Raw genomic sequence first — 15884 nt, forward strand, 5'->3', positions numbered from 1 at the left:
CAGTCATGTCCGACTCTTTGTGACCCCATGAATTGCAGCAGGCCAGGCCTCCCTGTCCATCATCAACTCCCGGAGTTCACTCAGACTCACGTCCATCGAGTCGGTGATGCCATCCAGCCATCTCATCCTCTGTCGTCCCCTTCTCCTCCTACCCCCAATCCCTCCCAGCATCAGAGTCTTTTCCAATGAGTCAACTCTTCACATGAGGTGGCCAAAGTACTGGAGTTTCAGCTTTAGCATCATTCCTTCCAAAGAAATCCCAGGGCTGATCTCCTTCAGAATGGACTGGTTGGATCTCCTTGCAGTCCAAGGGACTCTCAAGAGTCTTCAACATCACAGTTCAAAAGCATCAATTCTTTGGCGCTCAGCTTTCTTCACAGTCTAACTCTCGCATCCATACATGACCACTGGAAAAACCATAGCCTTGACTAGACAGACCTCTGTTGGCAAAGTAATGTCTCTGCTTTTTAATATGCTGTCTAGGTTGGTCATAATTTTCCTTCCAAGGAGTAAGCGTCTTTTAATTTCATGGCTGCAGTCACCATCTGCAGTGATTTTGGAGCCCACAAGCCACAACTAAAGATTCTATATGCTGCAACTAAGACCTGGTACAGCTAAATAAATAATTAAAAACCTTTTAATTTAACATTTAATCATGATAAGAACTCATAGAAAGGGGGATATAAAGGGAACATACCTCAACAGAGTAAAGACTATATATGATATACCCACAGCAAACATACCAAGATCAGAAACAAAATAAAAACACCCATTCTCACCACTTTTATTCAACATGGTATTGGAAGTTCTGAACACAGCAACTGGACAAGAAAAAGAAATAAAAAGAATCCAAATTGGAAAGGAAGAAAAACAACTGTCACTGTCTGCATGTAACATGATACTATATAGAGAAAATCCTACCCAGAAGTCACCAAAAACTACTAGAGCTTATCCATGAATTGCAGATTGTAAAGCTGCAGGATACAAAATTAATGTAAATAAATTTGTTGTATTTCTATACACTAATAATCAACCATTGGAAAGAGAAATCAAGAAAATAATGTACAATTGTATCAAAAAGAGTAAAATACCTAGGAATAATTTTAATCAAGGAGGTAAAAGATCTAAACTCTGAAAACTATGAGACACTGAGTAAAGAAATTGAAGATGATATAAATAAATGGAAATATATTGCATGCTCATGGATTAGAAGAATTAAAATGGTTAAAATGTCCATACTACCCAAAGCAATCTAGATTTAATGCAATCCATATCCAAATACCCATGACATTTCTCACAGACCTAGAATAACGTTAAAATGTGTATGGAACCACAAAAAAACAAACAGCCAAAGCAACCATGACAGAAAAGAGTTGCAAATCAAAACTACAATGGGGTACCACCTTACACCACTCAGAACAGCCATCATTTTTAAAATTTACAAATAAATGCTAGAGAGAATGTGGAGGAAAAGGAACCCTCCTATATTGTTGGTAGGAATGTAAATTGGTACAGCCACTATGGAAAAGAGCATGGAGGTTCCTCAAAACACTAAAAGTGGAGTTGCCATATGACCAGCAATCCCATTCCTGGGCATATAGTCAGATCAAACTATAATTCAAAAATATACATGCATCTTTCTGTTAAACTATTCACAATAGTCTGTGGCACTATTCACAATAGTCAAGACATGAAAAAAACCTAAATGCCCACTGACAGATGAATGAATAAAGATGTAGTATATATACACACACACATAATGGAATACTATTCAGCCATAAAAAAGAATGCAATAATGCCATTTGCAGCAACAAGGATGGATCTAGAGATTATCCTAAGTGAAGTAAGAGAAGGAAAATACTGTATGATATCACTTATATGTGAAATCTAAAATGTGACATAAATGAACTTATCTACGAAATAGAAACAGACTCACAGACACAGAGTTGTGGTTGATGAGGAGGAGGGGGTAAGGGAGGGAGGAACTGGGAGTTTGTGACCAGCAGATGCAGACTATTAAAGAATGGATAAACAACACGGTCCTACTGCATAGCACACTGAACTATGTTCAATACCCTGTGATAAACCATAATGAAAAGAATATGATACATGTATAGATGAATCACTTTTCCATACAGCAGAAATTAACATGACATTGTAAATCAATGATACTTCAATAAAATAAAGTTAAGGAAAGAAAAAGAACTAAGTTGAAGGTATCACACGCCCTGACTTCAGACTATACTACAAAGCTACAGTAATCAAAACAGTATGTACTAGCACCCAAAACAGACAAACACAACAAAACAGAATAGAAAGCCCAGAAATAAACCCATGCACACATGGCCAATTAATCTATGACAAAGGAGGCAAGGCTATACAATGAGAAAGGACAGTCTCTTTAATAAGTGGTGCTGGCATTTCTGGACAACTTGCAAATAAAAGAATGAAATTACAACATTTTTTCACATCATATACAAAAATAAATTCAAAATGAATTAAATCTGAATGTAAGACAAGAAACCATAAAACTCCTATAAGAAAAAATAGGTGTGTGTTCTTTGATACTGGTCTTAGCCATATTTCTTTGGATCTCCTTGGGAAAGGGAAAAAACAAAAATAAACGAAGGGGACCCAACTTAAAAAGGGGATCAACTTAAAGGCTTTTGCAAAGTGAAAGGAACTGTCAACGAAATGAAACGACAACCTACTGAATGGGAGAAGATATGTCTTACAAGGGGTTCTTATCCAAAATATGTAAAGAAATCATATAATTCAACATCAAAAACACAAATAATCTGACTTTAAAATGGGCACAGAACCTGAATAGGCATTTTTCCAAAGAAGCTATACAGATGGCCAACAGGCACATGAAAAAATGCTCAACATCACTAACCAGGGAACCACAAAATCCACAGTGAGATATCACCACAGATATGTCAGAATGGCCATTATCAGAAAAGTCTACAAATAACAAGTGTTAGTCAGGATGTGGAGAAAAGAGAACCCTTGTGCACTGTTGATGTGAATGTAAATCAGTGCAGTTGCTAAGGAAAACAGCATGGAGTTTCCTTGAAACATTAAAAATGGAACTATCATAAGACCCAGTAATTCTACCCTTGGGTACTTATCCAAAGAAAACAAAACACTAATTCAAAAAGATGCAGGCACCTCAATGTTCACAGCAGCATCATTTATGATTGCTAAGATATGGAAGCAACTTAAGTGTTGACAGATGAATGGATGATGTGATACACACACACAATGGAATATCACTCAGTCATAAAATTTTGCCACCTCCAACAATATGGACAGACCTAGAGTGTGTTATACTTAATGAAACAATTTTGACAGAGAAAGACAAATACCGTATGTTCTCACTTACGTGTGGCACCTAAAAAATAACAAACAAATCTAACAAAACAGAAACAGACTCACAGAGAACAAACTAGTGGTTACTGGTTGGGAAAAGGGTGATGGGAGGGGCAAGGTACAGGAAGGGAACGAAGAGATACAGATAACTGTTGTTATTGTTTAGTCATTAAGTTGTGTCCAACCCTTTGCAACCCCATGGACTGTGGTCCTCTGTCCAGGGTATTTCCTAGGCAAGAATACTGGAGTAGGTTGCCATTTCCTTCTCCAGGGGAGCTTCCCAATCTAGTAACTGAACCAGAATCTTCTGCTTGGCAGGCGAATTCTTTACCTCTGAGCCACCTGTGAATACTATTAGGTATAAGAAGAAGTTACAAGGATATAATGTAAAGCAAAAGGAACATAACCAATATTTTATAATAACCTTATATGGGATATAGACTATAAATATTTTGAAATGCTATCTTGTACATCTGAAACTAATATAGTAATTGAACTGTACTTCAATTTTTTAAAAAAGGAATGATAAGCAAATATAATTACTACAACAGATAAAAGAAAAGGAGCGGGTGCAGTAGCTTCCTAAATCACCTGACACGGAGATGGGCATCTAGGGTACTGAGCAAGAAAGTCCAAATCTAGTCCTTGGGCACTCAGGAGTGAGTAGCTCCTGAGCTTGACCTATCAGCTTGACCCTGTGTTTCTGGTTCTAGTTAAGGGTCAGATAAAATGCCAAGGGATCATAGGGACCAGGAGGAAGGCTATACTACTAACACAAAGCTTTGCTCTGAAGCAGCCCTGTATGATTCTGTCCAGAAACACGGGGTAGGATCATGCTGTCATGGGCCATTTGTGCACCCTTCTGGATACCCCCTACTCCTTGACTTTTGGCCCAAGTTCTAATCTGGACAATCTGTCATCTGCTGCCTGCCTATATATTAATAGTTTCCTCTCTGGCCTTCAGTATATTTATTGGTAGAATGGTAATCTCTGATTATCTTGTATTCATGGAGTGATACAGATATGAAAGGATTTTGGAAAATGTAGTAACTTAAATAGAGCGGGGCGGGGGCAATGACTTCTTCCCAATTTGGCCGTTCCTGCTTCAGAGCCATTCTCCCAGGTCCCAGCCTCCAACTCTATCCTAACCTTTTGATCAATCTTTGCCTGCTGCTGCTGCTGCTAAGTCGCTTCAGTTGTGTCCGACTCTGTGGGACCCCATAGACAGAAGCCCACCAGGCTCCCCTGTCCCTGGGATTCTCCAGGCAAGAACACTGGAGTGGGTTGCCATTTCCTTCTCCAATGCATGAAAGTGAAGAGTGAAAGTGAAGTGGCTCAGTCATGTCTGACTCTTAGCGACCCCATGGACTGCAGCCTACTAGGCTCCTCCATACATGGGATTTTCCAGGCAAGAGTACTGGAGTGGGGTGCCATTGCCTTCTCCAAATCTTTGCCTACCAAGGGGCAAAACTACATGTTATCCCAAGGAACAGGGACGACTATTAGACTCCATTTCCTCTTTACCAATTCCTCTGACCATTCTTCAACCTAGAAACTGGGACCACTTTCATGACTGGTGGAGATTACTGACTGGTCACAAAGGGAGTGGCATGTACACTTCATAGAGGGCATTTCCATTATGAATGGGGTGATGCACTCAGCAGTGTGACATAACTGCTGGATCAGGTCTGAGTTTCCACCAGTTACTGATTTCCACGGGATGAGTATGCACAGAGTGCCAATTGAAAAAAAGACAAGAAAACTACCTGCAATTTCCTCCTCTCAATTCCAGCCTCCACCTCCTCTTCCTGCTCCTTCTTGCTCTCACTGTCCAACTCACCTTCCTCCCCTGTCTCCTCCATCTTTTAGCCCTTGGCCTCCTCCCTGGCACTATCCTCCTCTCTCAGTTTTGAGCCCCACCTGTTTCCCTCCTCTGACTAGTGTCATCCCTTCCTGTCACCCTACCTTAAGGACTTCCATGCCCGTCTCTTCCCTTGTTCCCTGCAGACCATCTACTTGCCACCCTGTTCATCTTGGCCCATTGTCTCTTTACTCCTTTGTTCTTGCCCCTACTCCTCCTCTGACCCCTTCTAGTCCCTTGGACTCTGATTCTCACTAATACTCCAGCTACCCCCAAGCTGATAATTCACAAGTATCATCCTGAAGAGATGGGTTCCCTACAAGGGGACTAATCTGGTGAAGTTCAATCAGGAATTAGATTGTGGATTCCCCGGTGGACATAGGGAATTCAAGATGATGGCCAAACAACATTCAGCATAAAGGTAAGCTCAGTTCCTTACAGGACCTCCTCCATCCTCGTTATCTTACTACTATCCCTAGTTTGTCTTCATCTTCATCTTGTCACTTCTCTTCAGATGCCGGAGACATCCTCAACAAACTCCTTTCTTCTGTCCCTTTCCTCTCCTGCCTGATCACCAAGTCTGCACAATCTCTACATCTCCAACTGGCTTCTCCATGAAACTTGGTCTGCGGCCACAAATAGTGAGACCAGTGACAGAGAAGGTAGAGAAGAGGGAGGAGTAGAAAGCATCTTACCTTATCTCTAGGTGGGTAAGTTCTATTGATCTACCTTGGGTTAAAGTGAGTCCAAGCATGGGTGACCCCTGAAAACTCACATACGGGGCACAAGGTCCCTACTCCAGATAGATGGGAACTCAAGGGATTTTGGTCTGGTTCTTCTAAGACTCCCATTTATTTTCTGTATCCTAGAGTTCTAGAACCTTGCCAGGGACTTTCTGCCCCTGAGAAGAGGAAGGGACCCTCCACTGTGTTCTCATCAAAGAGGTAAAGCTTGAGCCTCTTTCTCAGTCAGCTGATCATACCCCAGAATGTGGAAGGTAGCAGAGACTGGAAGGCAAGGACAGGTCCATATCCTACCTAGAAGATAGCATCAGATGAACATGTACTATTTTTTAAGTGCTCTCTTCAAACTGATATATGATTCAATACAATCTCAATCAAAATCTTTACAGATATTTTGGGGGAACTTGGCAAGTAATTTATATGGAAAGGCAATAAACCAATAATAGCCAAGATTCTCCCAAGAACCAGTAGGAACAACTTCCCTACCAGATATCAGGACTCACTGTGAAAATTATAGTAGTTAAGATAGTGTTAAGTTATTAACATGGCTGGTTCTTTGCAGTCTCCCAACATAGCAAGTCATTCCTAAATCTAAAATTATAGTAGTTAAGCCAGTCTCTACTGGTGTAAGCATAGACAAATAGACAGATGGCGTAGAACAGAGTCCAGAAACAGATTCACACATGTGTGGATATTTAAGACAGAAGTTTCATGGGGTTAGGGCCATCTTTTCAATAAATTGGTTCTGAGTCAGTTGGATATTCATATAAAAAAAAAATTAAGCTAGGTTACTACCTTGCACTACACTCAAAAATTTCAGAGAGAACATAGATATACATGTGAAAAGGTAAAAACAGTAACTCTTTTAGAACTGCTCTGGTCATGCTTGGCTATTAAGCACTTGAGATATGCTATTACATGTAAAATTCACACTAAATAGTAAGAAAAAGACAATAAAATCTCAATTTTTATACTGAAATGCTGAAATGGAAATAATCTAAATATACTGGTTAAACTAAACATTTTAAAATTGTTCAGTTGCTAAGTGGCATCTGGCTCTTTTAAGTACATATCCAGACCCTTCAAACTCCACAATTCCACTAGATTGTCCAGACATCTATTTCATGAAACTGTCATCAACAGCTACTTGGAAGAAATAAAATATTTTTCAAAATCACTCTAAAATCCACAGCAGCCTTGTATTCTCCAAGACGGGAAAAGAAGTGAGTTTTCCCTGTGGCTAAAAGGCTCTACCAACCATGTAGTGTTCTAATCCATCTCGCACAAGTCACTTATAAAGCCTTGACGTTTTCAACAGCAATCCCCTACTTTATCTCTTGTTTCCTCGCCCACGCCACCTTACATGTGAATTATTTCACCTCTCTGAGACACAAGGCCTCATCTGACATGGTAATAATGGGCTTCCCTGGTGGCTCAGAGGTTAAAGCGTCTGCCTGGAATGCGGGAGACCCAGGTTCGAGCAGCTGTTATAAGGATTAAGTGAGATCATATACATAAAAAACTTAGAACATGATAAGTCAATAAACTGGGGTACTGGGGTCCAAGAAAGGAAAGGAATTTATTTTTTACTGAGTATTTATTTGTAGTATTTAAATTTTTACCATGCAGATGTACTAATTTTTTTTAACTGTTGAAGGTCATTAAAATCAATGGTCCGGCTCGAGTCTCTCTGCCTGGATGAAGCAGAGACCAGGCCCTGGTGGTCTCACTTCCAAGCTTTCAGAGCCTTGGACGCTCCCTGTTCTCCTCTCCTGCTGCCTTGACCGACCGACCACCAATGGATCTCACAGTTACCTCCTCAGGATTACAACTCATAAAAGTATAGCCCCAAATTAGGATGCCATATGGAAAATACTATGACAGAGGTCCACAAATTTTGAAATGTGGTTCCTGGCAAGCTGAGTAGATTTGGATTTAAACTGTTGACCCCTCAAGCTCAAAATTTGACAGATGCTCTAAGGCTTTACAAAGCACAAAATAAATGGTGTTTTTCGAGATATCTGGTTCCTTTACCTTCCTTAAGGGCCACTAACCACGAGGGCACTGGGGCAACCCTCTCCCCACTCTATTAGCTCAGAATACTGAAGTGACAAGAGAGCTACTAGCTTTGTAACAGTAAGATGCACAAGAATTCAAGCTTGAAATCTGGAGGTGGGGGTAGGGAAACATTCCCCATTGACAAGGCATCTTTTGGTGGTAAAGTAATCAGAATGAATACAAATCCTTTTCCTGGATTATCATGCTCTGTCTTGCTGCAACCTAGGGGCTAGTGCTAGCGGTAAAGAATCCACCTGCAATGCAGGAGTTGCAAGAGACAAAGGTTTGATTCCTGGGTTGGGAAGATCTCCTGGAGGAGGAAATGGCAACCCACTCCAGTATTCTTGCATGGAGAATCCCGTGGACAGAGGAGCTTGGTGGGCTCCATGGAGTCGCAAAGAGTCAGACACAACTGGGCCCGCCCACCCACCCACTGGATGCAATCAAGCAGTGGTTGCTAACCAAGTTCTTTTTCACACTTCTCCTTCTGCTACCACATGACAGACAACCTCCAAGGGAAGTCTTCCTAGACCAGAAGAAAGTGACATCCAACCTGCCAGATTTTTTTCTATGTAAAAAGCTTGTCTGTTTCTCTCTCAAACTATGCTGTGAGTTTTTCTTTTTTTTTTTTTTTCTGCTGCACCACATGACTTATGGGATCTTTAGTTTCTCAACCATGGATTGAACCCGGCACCACACAGTGAAAGAACTGAGTTCTAGTCACTGGGCAGTCAAGGAATTTCTTCCTTTATGTCTTTTTCCCATTATCATAGCTTTCTATCTTAGTTTTCAACTCCATCTAAACTCTCTCCCACCACCCAATCACACTTTCTCTGGCTGATTGAGCTGACCGACTTCTCCAGGCCCACATGTGGGAAGTACAGGAAAGGTACAAGACGAAGTCCACTTTACTTAGGTCTTCTTGGCTGACATTCAACAGTTAACCTACATGGGCAGATGATGCCATCTTGTCTGTAAAAACCCCTGGAATCCCACGGGATTCTGTTTCCCCAAAAGCCCCTGCTGTTCAGAGTTGCTGAGAATCTTCATGTCTTAGGAAAACCGAAGAACTCCAGGTGTTGCTGGGGCAGAGCGGATGCAGAGATTGGGGCAGGGGGCAGTGGGCTGGGGAGTAAGGAGCCTCTTACTTGTCTCTCATGGTTGCTGTAATCTCTGCTACTGGGAATTGAAACTGAGTCCCTTACAACTGAGTTCTCTGCTGAGTTTATGATTAAACTCTCTGTCCAAAACTTTCTTCCCTTCCTTGTCCCACCTGATTCCCTCAGGACTGAGGAGTATCTAAGGAAAGGAAGAGGGACTGAAATCAAGCAGGATCTTGTGAAGTATCCCCAGTGGCAAGACCTCTCTTGTTTGTAGGGAAAAAAAGGCTTTAGTCTCCTAGGTCTTTCCTGAGTTCCAAAGACCAGATTCAAGCAGTTACTAATTAGAGAAGTGATAGAACACAGAAACAAAGAAGCAGTTAAGCAGGATAGCTTGCACAATAGTACAGCGATAAAAGACAGCCCCAGTTCCTTCTCAAGGGATATATATGTAACAACCTGACATATACTTCTGAGTTTTATTGCAGAACCTAAGACCCCCACCCAGGTGGAAGATGGTGACTATCTGCTGACCCTAAGCACATAGACCCCAGACTAGCTGAACTAGAAGATGGATGATGAAGATTCCCAAAACAGCACCCTGTTACCTCACCACCAACCAATCAGAACAAAGTCCGGGAGCTGCACCCTTCACCCCAAATGCTGCCTTTAAAAATCCTTCCCTGGAAGCCACTGGGTAGTTGAGGCCTTTTGAGCACAAGCCTCCTGTTCATTATCCTTGCCTGAAGTGAAACGTTAGTTGCTCAGTCATGTCCGACTCTTTGTGACCCCATAGACTGTAGCCCAACAGGTTTCTCTACCTATGGAATTCTCCAGGCAACAATACTGGAGCAGGTTGTCATACCTCACTCCAGGGTATCTTCCCACCCCAAGGACTGAATCAAGCTCTCCTCTTTGCAGGCAGATTCTCTATCATCTGAGCTCCAAGGGAAGTCTTATCCTTGCTTCAGTTCAGTTCAGTTCAGTCGCTCAGTCATGTCTGACTCTTTGTGACCTCATGGACTGCAGTATGCCAGGCCTCCCTGTCCATCACCAACTCCTGGAGTTTACTCAAACTCATGTCCATTGATTCGTTGATACCATCCAACCATCTCATCTTCTCTTATCCCCTTCTCCTCCTGCCTTCAATCTTTGCCAGCATCAGGCTCTTCTCAAATGAGTCAGTTCTTCATATGAGGTGGCCAAAGTATTGGAGTTTCAGCTTCAGTATCAGTCCTTCCAAGGAATATTCAGGATTGATTTCCTTTAGGATGGACTGATTGATCTCCTTGCAGTCCAAGGGACTCTCAAGAGTCTTCTCCAACATCACAGTTCAAAACCATCAATTCTTCAGAACTCAGCTTTCTTTACAGTCCAACTCTCACATCCATACATGACTACTGGAAAAACCATAGCCTTGACTAGACGGACCTTTGTGGGCAAAGCTTTTTAATATGCTGTCTAGGTTGGTCATAACTTTTTGTGCAAGGAGTAGGCGTCTTTTAATTTCATGGGTGCAATCACCATCTGCAGTGATTTTGGAGACAAAAAAAATAAAGTCTGACAATGTTTCCACTGTTTCCCCATCTATTTCCCATGAAGTGCCATGATCTTCATTTTCTGAATGTTGAGCTTTAAGCCAACTTTTTCACTCTCCTCTTTCACTTTCATCAAGAGGCTCTTTAATTCTTCTTCACTTTTTGCCTTAAGGGTGGTGTCATCTGCGTATCTGAGGTTATTGATATTTCTCCCAGCAATTTTGATTCCAGCTTGTGCTTCATCCAGACCAGCATTTCTCATGATGTATTCTGCATATAAGTTAAATAAGCAGGGTGACAATATATAGCCTTGACGTACTCCTTTCCCAATTTGGAACCAGTCTGTTGCTCCATATCCAGTTCTAACTGTTGCTTCCTGACCTGCATACAGATTTCTCAGGAGGCAGGTAAGGTGGTCTGGTATTCCCAACTATTTAAGAACTTTCTACAGTTTGTTGTGATCCATAGTGTGGATCCATATGTGATTTGGCATAGTCAATAAAGCAGAAATAGATTTTTTTCTGGAACTCTCTTGCTTTTTCCATGATCCAGCAGATGTTGGCAATTTGATCTCTGGTTCCTCTGCCTTTTCTAAAACCAGCTTGAACATCAGGAAGTTCACGGTTCACATATTGTTGAAGCCTGGCTTGGAGAATTTTGAGCATTACTTTACTAGCATGTGAGATAAGTGCAATTGTGCGGTAGTTTGAGCATTCTTTGGCATTGCCTTTCTTTGGGATTGGAATGAAAACTGACCTTTTCCAGTCCTGTGGCCACTGCTAAGTTTTCCAAATTTGCTGGCATATTGAGTGCAGCACTTTCACAGCATCATCTTTCAGGATTTGAAATAGCTCAACTGGAATTCCATCACCTCCACTAGCTTTGTTCATAGTGATGCTTTCTAAGGCCCACTTGACTTCACATTCCAGGATGTCTGGATCTAGGTGACTGATCACACCATCGTGATTATCTGGGTCATGAAGATCTTTTTGTATAGTTGTCCCTGTCCCTGCAAATAGATGCTATATATCCCCTTCCTCACCACAACCCGGCGTCAGGAGATGGACTTTGCTACATGGTGGGTAAGCCAACTCAAGTTTGGTCCAGTAACAGAACTGTCTCAAGAAACCAAGCCTCAGTTTGAAATGTGGGCTCCTTTGGCTAAAATAAGGTTTCCCAAAGACATTCTAAAGAACACACATTCTACAGGATGTTAGTAAAGCTGATAGACAAAAGCTGCTCCAGTTAAGGCCAGTGGAGAATACTATAATGAAAAGGGACTGGCAGATTTCTTCATTACAGGACTCATCAGAGCCTTTATTGGGCAAACAGTCTGTGCACCTACAAGGAGGAGATCTGATATGCAACATTTCTTGGCTATTGGGCCACAAAGTCTTTCTTTGAGCAAATCATTGCAGGGTTACTCTTCTGTAGAACACCCTCAGAAATGCGCTGCCACATGAAATCTCTGCAGGGGTCCTCTTCACAAGTATTCCTGTCTGGTTACACCAAGGGTTTAGCAGAAATACTCTCTAAAGTCCTCACCACCCCTCTGATTCCATGACCAGCTGAAGATGACAAAATATCAGAACCCACTACTTCCTGCTTCATTTTAACTGGTTCAGGACTTCATTGTTCAATTCAATACAAACAAGAGGAAAAAAAAAAGGCAGTAACAACGAGCTAGGTTACTTTTGCTCTGAGCAGTATCTGCCAGGTCCCCTGTAGGGTTTCCTAAAATCTTCCTATGTGCTCCAGAAAGCAGGTTTCCCATTTCACAGACACAGAAAGTAGACCTGGCATGTGCTAAGTAGCTTGCTCTAGCTCACACAACCAAAGGTGGCAGAGCTGAGAGCTCCTGAACAGTGTGTGATGCAGAACCATCTCGTGATCAGCGGGAGACAAGTCCCTCAGGAAAGTTCTGGGGACAAAGGGGAGAGGATGCTCTTCCTAGAAGTGGCACAAGAAATATTAGCATGAGCTTGGCTTCCCGAAGTCTGCCCATATGGCATACTGGGACTAGCACAGGTCTGGGTGCTCGGAAGGCTAGCAATATAAAGCTCTGAATAATGTCACCCTCTGCCTAAGGATATTCAGTCCTCAGAACAGAGCACACACAGAAAAGGAGAAAGCCAAGGGAGAGAGACAGCAGGGACAGGAGACCGAGGCCCATAGAATCACAGCACCAGTAAGAACAATCCCAAGGTAGGGAAAAGCTGACACATTTCATGACCCAAATCTGCCATTTTTTCCCCTAGATTGCAGGGTAGCCAAAGCTTACAAAATACCTAGGAGCATCCTCTCTTTCCTTCCTCCACGCTGGCCCACATTCAATCCCTTGGTAGACTTTCTCAGGGCACAGGAGCTAGCCCTGAATCCCAAAGCACTCAGAACTGCTCCTGAGCCTGGTCATCTACTGACACCTTTCCACTGGTGCAACCCCAGTCCAAGCCACCACCATGTCTCAGCTTCTCAACCACAGAGCCTCTACCTGTTCTTCCCACTCCTGTTCCTCCACCACAACCCATTCTACACAAGCTAAAGCGACCTCCCTGCCTGAACCACGAACCAAAATATGTCATGCACCTGCTGGAAATTGTCCTGTTGTACAAGAATACAAGCCAAATTGCTTATTCTGTTCTCCCAAGTTCTGCTTATCCCTCGGATCATCTCAGACCACACTTTCCTGTCACACTGTCCTTTCTAAAACAACCTCATCTCCTTCCCACCTCAGACTCAAACTTGCAGCTCCCTTTGCCTAGAACACTCTTCCCAGAGAGCTTCACATAAATGGCTCCCTCCTGCCTTTCAGGTGATGGCTTCATTATCACCTCCTCAAAAGCTCTTTCTCTGACCTCACACCACACTCCACTCTGCATCATGTCACCCTGTGTTATTACCTTCCAAGTGCCTGTTACACCTGAATTTGCTGGTATATCTGCTGTGGACTCATTTTTGGTCAATCAGGCTTGAATATAAGCTTAAAGAGAGGAGGACCTTTCCTCTTGTTCAAAACTCTTGCTCCATGACCCATAGTAGGAGCTCAGGAAGCAGTCACTCTGTGAATGGATAGATAAATAGTGCCTGTGTTGGTATTTCTCTGAGGGAATGAATTAGGGGAGTCACGTCTACTGGTGGGAAGGAAGCTAGGGATGGAGACTGGTGCCTGTAGGACGAGCTCTCCAGCAGAAGACGCTACTGCACAGAAGACATCTAAGCTTCTCCCCAGAACCTTCAGAGACTCTGAAGAACAACTCGGTGGCCCTCCCACAAAGTGTGTCATAAAGTACCAGTAGCTCCATAAGGTTGAGGGACTCGGAATTATGTGATCTAGGTTACCTAATTTAATCTTCACAACCACCCACTGGAACTGGCAGGATCCCTAAACTCACAAGATGAGGAAATGCAAGTTTGGAAAGGCTGAGTCACTGCCTGGTGGTCAAGTCCTTATACTCCTACACTCTCTCCGTCAACAATTCTGTATGCTGGGTTGAGCTATATTTATTCTGTGGCATTTGCCATCTTCTCAGACACCCATTTTTGGTATCATCTAGTGCTGGGGAAAAAAAAGCTTCCTTGAGTCAACTGAGAGAAAATGGCATTTTTTAGACAGCCAACTCAAGGTGATGGCAGAATTCAAAGGAAACTTAGGAGCATTGTGTCCACAGATGTATCAGCTCTTTTTCACCTCTGGAAGGTTGAGTCTCCGCCTGGTAAAACATAAGACAGGAGAAAAAATATTTCTGAAAGAAAGTCTGAGACTCCAGCCTTCCAACGAGACCACCACTGGGGAGCTGGCACTGAATTCCAGCACAGTCACTGGCTAGGGTTGGAATTTATAACCTCTGGTTTTCCTGGCTCCTCTTAATGTGATTTTTCCCTGCAATGATATCTCTGAGTGATGAATAATTGACATAATATTCAACACGTATGAAAATTGATGTGATCCCAAGGCTATCAATCTACCCATTTTAATGCTTCCTTTGCTCACATCCCTGATGGGCCCAGAGATGAATGGGGGCGGGGAGGTTCTGCAAAGTCTGAGGGTGAAGGTGGTAGAACAGCCTCAAAGTACAGAGTCCCCCAGATTGTGTGGGGGTGGGGAGAAGAATCTGGACTCCACAGTGCTTTGTTAAGACTCCCTGGGGAGCCACTAGTCAGGCTGAGAGGCAGACCCCAGTGATGAATAGTCTTCTCGGGCCTTTATTTCTTGGTGTCTTTTCTGTTCTCAGTCATAAGATGAAAGAATACAGATGCAGGAACATGCACACACACAGATAAATACACCCAGAAAGAGCTACATAGGTAGACACAAACATAGATACATGCACACACCAGATACATATACCAGAGATACACACACACAAAATCTGCTTAGTTTTCAGACGGCCTGCTAGGGTGCTCCCTGTTTAGGTTTAAAAAAATCAGAAAATAAATGACTGAAGGGTGAGGTTTGTCTTAAAAATCAAAAAGATAGGGAGAAGCTTCCAAATTTAGGAAACCTAGTATTTTCAATAAATCTTGTTTGAATATGGATAAATTCTTTCAAACTAGATTTTGAGAAATATTCGGAGGCTCCTATGAATTCTCAAGAATCATGGGATCAATTCAAGGACAAACATATGCTGTAATTTTAAGTTTCTCAGCTTGCTTTTGTGAATGGGATCCTGTTTAACCTATCTGTTTAACAGTGATAATAATAAAAGTCTTCCTAGCAGTGAGACCAATATGTATGAACACAAGATGTTGAAGTTACTGATAACAATAATTATTCTGTTCTATAAACTTTATTTAACATTTCTAGCATCTCTATACGGAGAAGGCAATGGCACCCCACTCCAATACTCTTGCCTGGGAAAACCTACGGACGGAGGAGCTTGGTGGGCTGCAGTCCATGGGGTCACATCGAGTTAGACACAACTGAGCGATTTCACTTTCACTTTTCACTTTCCTGCATTGAAGAAGGAAATGGCAACCCACTCCAGTGTTCTTGCCTGGAGAATCCCAGGAATGGGGGAGCCTGGTGGGCTTCCGTCTATGCAGTCTCACAGAATCAGACACGACTGAAGCGACTTAGCAGCAGAAGCAGCATCTCTATAAAATCCATTTCCCCAAGTGGCCCAAAGCACTCTAACCATATGTTTTAACTACAATTTTGCCACTTGGCAATTCGTGGTCTGAACTTCTCAATTAGTCTCAAGGTGATTTGATA

Source organism: Bubalus bubalis, chromosome 9, assembly GCF_019923935.1.
Source record: "Bubalus bubalis isolate 160015118507 breed Murrah chromosome 9, NDDB_SH_1, whole genome shotgun sequence".
NCBI classification, from domain to species: Eukaryota; Metazoa; Chordata; class Mammalia; order Artiodactyla; family Bovidae; genus Bubalus; species Bubalus bubalis.